Source organism: Odocoileus virginianus, chromosome 30 (genome assembly GCF_023699985.2).
Source record: "Odocoileus virginianus isolate 20LAN1187 ecotype Illinois chromosome 30, Ovbor_1.2, whole genome shotgun sequence".
Lineage (NCBI taxonomy): Eukaryota > Metazoa > Chordata > Mammalia > Artiodactyla > Cervidae > Odocoileus > Odocoileus virginianus.
Genome location: NC_069703.1, coordinates 26,481,360 through 26,490,771, shown reverse-complemented (window position 1 = coordinate 26,490,771; position 9,412 = coordinate 26,481,360).

Here is a 9,412-nt window from a genome sequence, read left to right as displayed (position 1 = left end):
ACCATCCTCCGGCACATCACCGCAGTAGCTGCCTGCTCCCACGTCCCTCTCTCAGCTATGAAAGTTCGTTATTGCCCAGTCACCTCCAAGGGAAGGGGGAACAGGAGACTGGAGAGTTGGAAGTCATGTGTGCCTCTTCCCTCGGCTTCAGTAGTGAGTCAAGAGACCCACTTTTGAATTCTGACTCTGCCACCCAATGGCTGTGCACTGGGGCACCCCAGTATCTATTATGTATTTTAATTGTTTTTAAAAAGGGGGTTGAAGTCAGGAAGTAAACTATTTCCTCTGTAATAGTTTGTTTCTCTTTGGGGTGTTGATGTTGAACACCAACATCTGGGGAAGAGTATTGTTTCTTCCTGATCATTCTGCACCTTGTGCTTCTCTGTGCCTCGTACTTTAGAGCAGCTTCTTGTTTCTGACCTTGCCGGGGGGCTTGAGGGATCTGAGTTCTCCCACCAGGGACTGAACCCAAGTGCCCTGCAGTGGAAGCACAGAGTCCTAACCCCTGGACTGCCCAGGGTCCCCTAGAGCAGACTTTAAACCTGTAGAACAGTACAGCATCAAGCCGTGTCATTGTTCAGTCGCTAAGTCTTGTCCAGCTTGTGGCCACCGCACAGACTGCAGCACGCCAGGCTCCTCTCTCCTCCTAGCTCCCAGAGTTTGCTCCAACTCATGTCCATTGAGTCAGTGATGCCATTCAACCATCTCATCCTCTGTCGCCCCCGTCTCCTTTTGCCTTCAATCTTTCCCACCATCGGGGACTTTTCCAATGAGTCGGCTCTTTGCACATAAAAGCCTCGGCGTGCTTAGTTGCTCAGGTTATGTCTGACTCTTTGTGACCCCATGGACTACAGCCCGCCAGGCTCTTCTGAGCCTTCAAGCTAGAACACTGGAGTGGGTAGCCATATCCTCCTCCAGGGAATCTTGCTGACCCAGGGATTGAACCCTCCTCTCTTGCATTGCACGCATATTCTTCCTCAGCTGAGCTACTGGGGAAGCCTTGAGTGAGCCCCAAAGCATGGCTTCCGGGCACATTTTTCTTGATGGCACTCAGAGTAAAGGATGCTGTTCGCACTGTGCATTGAGGATAAACAGACAAGGCAGCCAGAGGGAATCCTCACTTCCCCAGGGGCTCCAATGTCCTAAAGACTCCTGCTGCCCAGTCCCCTTCAAGCAGCCTCCAGGGGTGAGGGGCTCATTAGTTCATCACACCTACAACATCTGTGTCCTAAGGTTCACTTCTTTTTTTATAGTTTTTTAAAAAAATATTAATTTGTCTGCATTGGGTATTAGTTGCACCTTGTGGAATCTTGTTCCCTGACCAGGGATCAAACCTGGGCCTCCAACATTGGGAGCACAGTCTTAGCCACTGGACCACCAGGGAAGTCCCCCAAGGTCCACTTCTTGCAGAGCTGTTTTGAACTTTCATACAAATGGACAACTGTGATGAATGATCATGTTGATGTGAGTGAATCCTTTTGCCTTCCTTCAACAGTTGCCACAGGGGACATTGCCTAGATTATATTATTTATAAAATAGTACAAGGACATATTTGAACCAATGGTGGAAGTAGACTTGCTTTTGGTCACACACAAGGGGGAGATTTGAGTTGCACAGTTATTGGTATTGGTTTGTTGATGCCAGAGCTTTGGACTGGAGTCTTTGGAAATTCCCTTGGCCTTTCCCTTGTGGTTGCAAGATAGCCACAGAGAGCTGGAAAATGACATTAACACCCTGTTCCAAGCCAGTCTACAGAGTCTCTTTTCCACTGCTCCAGCTCCTCATCAAGAAGGACAAAACTTTCCAGAGGCCCTAAGCAGTTTCCCTTATATGTCATTAGCCCGAACTGGGACACATGGGCAACCTCTGCTGAGAGTAAGACTGAGAAAGCAAATATCCAGCCTGTTTACTAGGATGCCAGTCAGGATGAAGAGGTTTTGAAAAGTCAGTTAGTAGTGTCTGGTTTGTCATGCAGAGCATTTCTGGTTATAACTTAAAAGGAAAAGCCAGTCTTCATTTCCCAGTATTATCCAAGCAAACTGCTAAGTCACTTCGTCATGTCTGACTCTGTGCGACCCCGTCCCTGGAATTCTCCAGGCAATAACACCAGAGTGGGTTGCCATTTCCTTCTCCAATGCATAAAAGTGAAAAGTGAAAGTGAAGCCGCTCAGTCATGTCTGACTCTTCGCGACCCCATGGACTGCAGCCTACCAGGCTCCTCCGTCCGTGGGATTTTCCAGGCAAGAGTACTGGAGTGGGGTACCATTGCTTTCTCCTCCAAGCAAACTGACTGCCTATTATTAAAATATATCAACAGAAAAAAAATTTTTTTTAATAACAGAGCATCTGTATTTCTACATCTGCCAATCCTGTCAATATTTGGCAGCTTGGTCCATAATGATTTGCTCAGATTTCTTAAAATTGGAATTCCCACTTTCCCTCCTGAATGTTGCAGGGTCCTTTCAAATGCCTTCATATCTTAAGGCCATGAGGTCCCCGAAAAACTGCTTCTACCCCCTGCTCCATCTTGCTGCTCTTTTTCCTAACTGCTTCACACAGAGACTTCTGGTACATTTATAGCTCAACATCTTATTGGGATATTGGGAATTAGTCTTCAAGAAATGAGACATTAATGTTTTATTATTTTTAAGTAGATATAAAAATATCTTAAAATAATGTTAAAACTAATAAAAATGTTTCTTAGTTTATTAAAAACATATTTTAAGGTTACATACATGGTTTTGTAAATCAAGTACAATAAAAAGCAGGAGTCTCCTGCCCCACCTTTGCCAACCTCAATTCCTACTTCCAGTCGGTAATTTTCTACTCATTTAGCTTTCTTTGTGTGTTTATATCTATATTCTAAATGACATTCTTAAATTGATTTTTTTTTCTACTTTTTAATGTTAGACTCCATCTGTTGAGTCTTTCCTACAAAATAGGAGAGAATTTGACTTCCTCATTCAGGCATGCTTGTGTGTGCTGTCGCTTCAGTCGTGTCCAACTCTTTGTGACGCTGTGGACCACAGCCCACCAGGCTCCTCTGTCCATGGGATTCTCCTGGCAAGAATACCGGACTGGGTTGCCATGTTCTCCTCCAGGGAATCTTCCCGACCCAGGCATCGAGCCCTCATCTCTTGCATCTCCTGCATTGGCAGGCAGGTTCTTTACCCTCATTCATTCCTGCACCTATTTTTCTCCTCTTCCTATCATCACTATATGATTATGTCACCTTCTTTTCTTTTAATGCTTTTTGACTTCAGCATTCTGTTCTTGATTTATTGTTGCAAAAATTTCTCTTATCTAACCATATAAATTATTGTAAGCCTGCTCCCACTGTCTCCGTCTCTCATGTTCTTCATTTGCTGTATTTGCTCCTTTCGAAGGCTTCCTTGAAACATCTGTTGATTTTTGGATGTCGATTGCTGCCACTAAAAAGCTAAGCAGCAGCTCTGTGTAAATAGAATTTATTCAGTGATTAGCATCATTATATTGTGGCAGATGGGGACCCACAAGGATTGGAATCTGTAGGTCTTCTCTCTTGGGTTAGCTGACTTCCCCAAAGAGGAACTCTCCAGTCTCCTGTTGGGGGTGATAGAAAACGGGCTATCCAGGATTATGGGAACCCAGTGTGGGAAGAGCGCTGTAGGAATTACCGCTCAGTATGAAGACTGTCACGCATCTGCTTCAAAGGCATCTCCCCACCCCCTCTCCTCCAGTAAGCTCGGTGCCCCAGAGCTCAGAGTTTCTCTAGAATTTCCAAGAGCAAAGCTTCTGTGCTCTATTCAGGTCAGCGATGCTCAAGCTGCAGGAGCCGGGACAGGGAATCTGAGAGCCTGCTTCTTCAAGAGACTGACTGCTCTCTGCTTTTGGTCTCCTCCACACCCAACTTTCAGTTGTTTGTGTTTGTTTTGTTTTGGGCTGCACCACTCACCTTTTTGGATCGTAGTTCCCCCGACCAGGAATTGAACCTGGGCCCAGGCAGTGAGAGCACTGAGTCCTAAATGCTGGACAGCAAGGGAATTCCCCACACCTGACTTTTGACAGGTGCTGCCTTCCATACCTCGGGCTTCCTGAGATTCTGCAATGGGCATCAGGTGGTTTCTTACTGGGCCTTCCCCCTTAACTCTCTCTGCCATTAAGTTTCTGGTATTTTTTTTCTGCCTAGTCACTTACCACTTTCCCATCTGTTTTCCATTTTGCAAAATAGTGTTGACCTCACTTTCTCCCTTACTCCTCCCCTGTTCTCTTTAACTTCTTGACTTTTCACCATTTTTTATTTTTTTTTAATTCTCGTGTCAGTATGGTTGGGGCTTCCCTGGTGGCTCAGAGTGTAAAGTGTCTGCCAACAATGCGGGAGGCCTGGGTTCGATCCTTCGCTTGGGAATATCCCCTGGAGAAGGAAATGACAACCCACTCCAGTACTCTTGCCTGGAAAATCCCATGGACAGAGAAACCTGTTAGGCTACAGTCCATGGAGTCTCAAAGAGTCGGACACAACTGAGCAACTTCACTTTATTTTTCTTTCAGTATGGTTTCATGAAAGAATAAAGATTAACACAAGCATTCAATTTATTACATTTAACTGAAAGTAATGTTTCATTTTCAGGTGTCCAATTTCATCTGGGCATATGCCCACTTAGCTATTTATGTATATATCTGAGTGTGTGTATATAGGAGTGCTTCCCAGGTGGCATAGTGGGAAAGAATCCATCTGCAATGCAGGAGATGCAAGAGACGTGGGTTCGATCCCAGGGCCAGGAAGATCCCCTGGAGGACGGAATGGTAGCCCACTCCAGTATTCTTGCCTGGAGAATCCCGGAGAGAGGAGCCTGGCGGGCTATAGTCCATGGGGTCGCAGAGAGTTGGACATGGCTGAGCAACCAAGCAGCAACAGTGTGTATTTAGAGACAAGAAAAATAAATGTCTACATCTTACATGAGAGGGAGACTATAGCTTCCAGCTTCCCTTGTAGCCTGCTGTGCCAATATTATGAAAGTGGAAGTGATGTGTGTACAGCTGAGTCTTGGCCTTCATGTAGAACTCTGTGCTTGTCTGCTGTTTTTCCCATGGGCTAGAATGTGGATGTAGCAACAGCCAACCTCATCATGATGCAGACAAGGATGAAACCCTAGGGGATGGTGGTCAAACAAACGGAAGCAACTTGGGTATTTGAATGAATAGACCCAGCATCCTAGGCCATTTACCTCCAGGACATTATGTGAGCAAGACATTAATTTCATATTGAGGCTTCTGTAATTTGAGGTCTCTTTGCTATGGTCACGCAACCTGTACTCTAATGCAATTCCATTGACTGGTTCACAAAGCAGATCTAAGGATAAGCTGCATATCTATTGCCTGGGTTTTTTTTTTTTAAATATACAGAATTGGGCTTCCCTGGTGGCTCAGTGGTAAAGAATCAGCCTGCCAATGCAGGAGACACGGGTTCCATCCCTGGTCTGGGAGGATCCCACATGCGACGGAGCAACGAAGCCCATTCCCCACAACTACTGAGCCTATGCTCTAGAGCCAGGAAACAACTACTGAAGCCTGCATGCCCTCGAGACGGCTATCCACAACAAAAGAAGCCACTGCAATGAGAGCCCCGCACACCTCAACTAGAGAGCAACCCCACTCACCACAACTAGACAAAGTCTGTGAGAGCAACACAGACCCAGCAAGGCCAAGGATAAAAGTCAATAAAATTTTTTAAAAAAGGTAAAGGAAGCATCAGATTACTTAGATATGTGTATATTATATTGGTCTTGTTTTTAGTTGCTAAGTCATGTCCAACTCTTTCACGAACCCATGGACTGTAGCCTGCCAGGCTCTTCTGTGCATGGGATTTCCCAGGCAAAAGTACTGGAGTAGGTTACCATTTCCTTCTCCAGGGAATCTTTCTGACCCAGGGATCAAACCTGCATCTCCTGCATTGGCAGGTAGATTCTTTACTACTGAGCCATCCAGGAAGCCCTAAGGGCTGAGTGTAAACTAAAATCCAGTAGTACATATTATTATATTAGAATTATTTCATATTAAATTTATATGCACATATTTTAATATTTATATATAAGTACACACATGCAACATAATTATAAAATTAACTATGAAGTTCAAAAGAGAATAGAAAATGAACATGTAACATTTTAGAGAATAATCATTAGATCAAGGTTAACTAATACATCACTCTCCTATTTTAACTAGTATCTAGAGTAATTTTATCTCTGAAGTTTTATGAAGTTGATGCAAACAGACCTTTGAGCAATTAGGCAAAATCTTTGCTATGAAAAGAAGAAAGTGTCAGTTGCTCAGTCATGTCAGACTCTTTGCAACCCCATGGACTGTAGCCCACAGGCTCCTCTGCCCATGGGGATTCTCTAAGAAAGAATAGTGTCTATAATTTTCTGGTTATAGTTCCAGACTGTTCTAGAGTTTTCTCATGTAGAGTCTGATCCAGTTCTGCAGTCACTGCAGGGCAATTTGAAACAAAATATGTAAAATACATAAGGTTTCCTGGCCCAGGAAAATCAGCAATACAGATTTTCTGAATTAAAACTATCTGGTAAACTTCACTGTGTTCATGACAAAGAACAGGGTTGGGAAACAAGTGTTTTTGTTATCTCAGGAAAATTAACATTGGCCTGATAGATTGAGCATGACAGCATGTTTCCAATAATCTATCCTCATGGTACGGGGCCTGTTTGCCATAGCACATGGTAAGCCTTCCAAAGCCATTCATAACCTCCTCTCACACAGGGGACTAGAGTCCTGTTTTTGTACAACGCAGGAGCTAAGGCTGATTTCCACACCTTTAAATGGTGGGAGAAAGCTCAAAAAAGAAGAAGATTTCAGGAATATTACATGAAATTTTCAAGTTTCATTGCTCACAAAAGAAGTTGTATTAGAACATAGTCATGACAATCCAATACACTTTATCTACGGCTGCTTTTTGCAATGTATGGCAGAGTTGAATATTGTGACCAAATGGCCTGCAAAGCCTAACATATGTACTATCTCAGTCTTCAAGTTTTGCTGACCCCTACTCCAAAGAGTAGAAAGTGAATACTCACTTTCCCAGAGATACTTGTAAGGGAGCGGGTTGGGGGTGAGGGATCATATGACTTAGTTCTGACCAATGAAACAGCCAGGAAAGTTCGCAAGAGAGACTGTAGAAAGATAGTGTAGATTCTAATGAAGCAAAAGAAAGAGAGTTGACACCTCTCTCCTTCCTGACTTAAACATGGATGTGATGTCTAGAACTGTGATGACATTTTTGTCACCGTGATGAAACCAGCATGAGGTTGACTGCATTTTGATCTCTTACTTTTTATGTTCAAAAATCTAATGCTTTCTTGAGTCTCTGGCATTGGAATTGATCTGAAGCAGTCTATAGTTTTTCTAAAACCAGTTTCAACAATTGTCACAAGGGAAATAATAACTTAGATGGATGCTTCCCATGAGAAACTTTTCATTTCTTTATGAATTTGATTGTGGTCACACTACCAGTTGAGTGGAGTTCAACTTTAGCCCAAGTTAAATCTGCCAAGGTACTTAGAGTGGGAAGGATATAAAATGTTTAAGAAGCTGTGTTCCAGTGTTAAATGTGTTTGTTTAACAGTGACAAAGTTGTAAAAGCATCAGTCACTGCTAATTCCTACTACTTCTGTAAAGAAGAGATAATTTTATTGTTATAAGTGAACTGTAGTTTGGTTGCTAAGTCATGTCCAACTCTTTATGACCCCATGGACTGCGGCACACAAGGCTTCCCTGTCCCTCACTATCTCCTGGAGTTCACTCAAATTCATGTCCGTTGAGTCAGTAATGCTATCTAACCATCATAGTATAATTGAATACTCAGTTGGAATTTGATATTCTTATATTTAATTCTCCTTTTTATTGTTTCATAAGTCACTATTTAGATCATGAAATCTCAAGCAGAGTTATTCCATCCATAGCCCTTCTGGGAGCAAGGTAAAAACAAAGAAGTATATAAGATTTATTTGAATGAAATATATATTTACATTAAATAAAATAAATATTTTTAAATGAATATAAATATTTACGTACTTGACACATATAAGGCAAAACAAAACAAAATAAAAACTAAGCAAATGTTATGTAAATATTAGGCATTTTCTAATGTTTCAGACCTCTAAGTATACTATATCTTGAGTTTCTAAAGTCCCAGGGTCTAGACAGCCACTCATTAAAAATATTTTAGAAATCCATAATAAGAGAAAATAATTTATCCTTGTGCCAAAGCGGAAGCTCCAATATTTTGGCCACCTGATGTGAAGAACTGACTCATTGGAAAAGACCCTGATGCTGGGAAAGACTGAAGGCAGGAGAAGGGGATGACAGAGGATGAGATGGTTGGATGGCATCACCAACTCAATGGACTTGAGTTTGAGCAAGCTCCAGGTGTTGATGATGGACAGGGAAGCCTGGCATGCTGCAGTCCATGGGGTCACAAAGAGTTGGACACGACTGAGCAACTGAACTGAGAAAGAGAAACTGGAGCTCAGAAAAGATGGTCACAGTCACAGAATAACTCTCCACGGGACCCAGATTTTGGGCGAATATATATTCAGTCATTAATTTTGAGGCCACTTGGACAAAAGAGGAAATTAAGGGGAATTCATGACAAAAATCTTCCTCAGATACATGGTGACCTTCCAGAGCCTTAAGCCTGTTATTCACACTGAACTCCCAGTAGATGGGAAATTACAGAGTATCATAGGCTATGTAGCTAAGCTAGAATTATTCATTTTCCAAAGATTGGTTTACTTTTACCTCCTTTTTAAAAATAGTTTTTATTGCAGTATAGTTGATTTAACATGTTGTGTTAGTTTCAAGTGCACAGCAAAAAAAAAAAAAAAGTGAATCAGTTATATACATATCTACACTTTTAGATTCTTTCCCCATATAGGCCATTACAGTACTGAGTACATTTCCCTGTGCTATACAGTAGGTCCTTCTTAGTTACCTATTTTATATACTGTAGTGTGTATATCTCAATCCAAATCTCCCAGTTTATCCCTCCTCCCCTCCCCTTAACCCCCCACCCCCACCCCATAACCACAGGCAGAGATTGGTTTAAGAGTTGCTCTCTGCAACTTTAAAAAACAAAAGCCCTCCCTGCTGTCCCTCTGACAGGCCAAGGAAACCACTAGCTCTGCCTTCCAGCCGACCGTGGCCAGGCACCCGCTTGGCTTGGGGTTGGGGGGTTCTCACTGGTAAAACCACGGATGTCCCAGCAAACTGTGACAAGCTGGCCACTCTCCCATGACTGCTCTGCTTGAGACTCCCCGTTGTGCTCACCTAGATCGCCCTCAACCTTGCAAGCCCAAGTCGATTCCAGCCCCGCCATGTCTCCTCCCGGATCCCCCAGCCACGACTCATCTCTCTACAC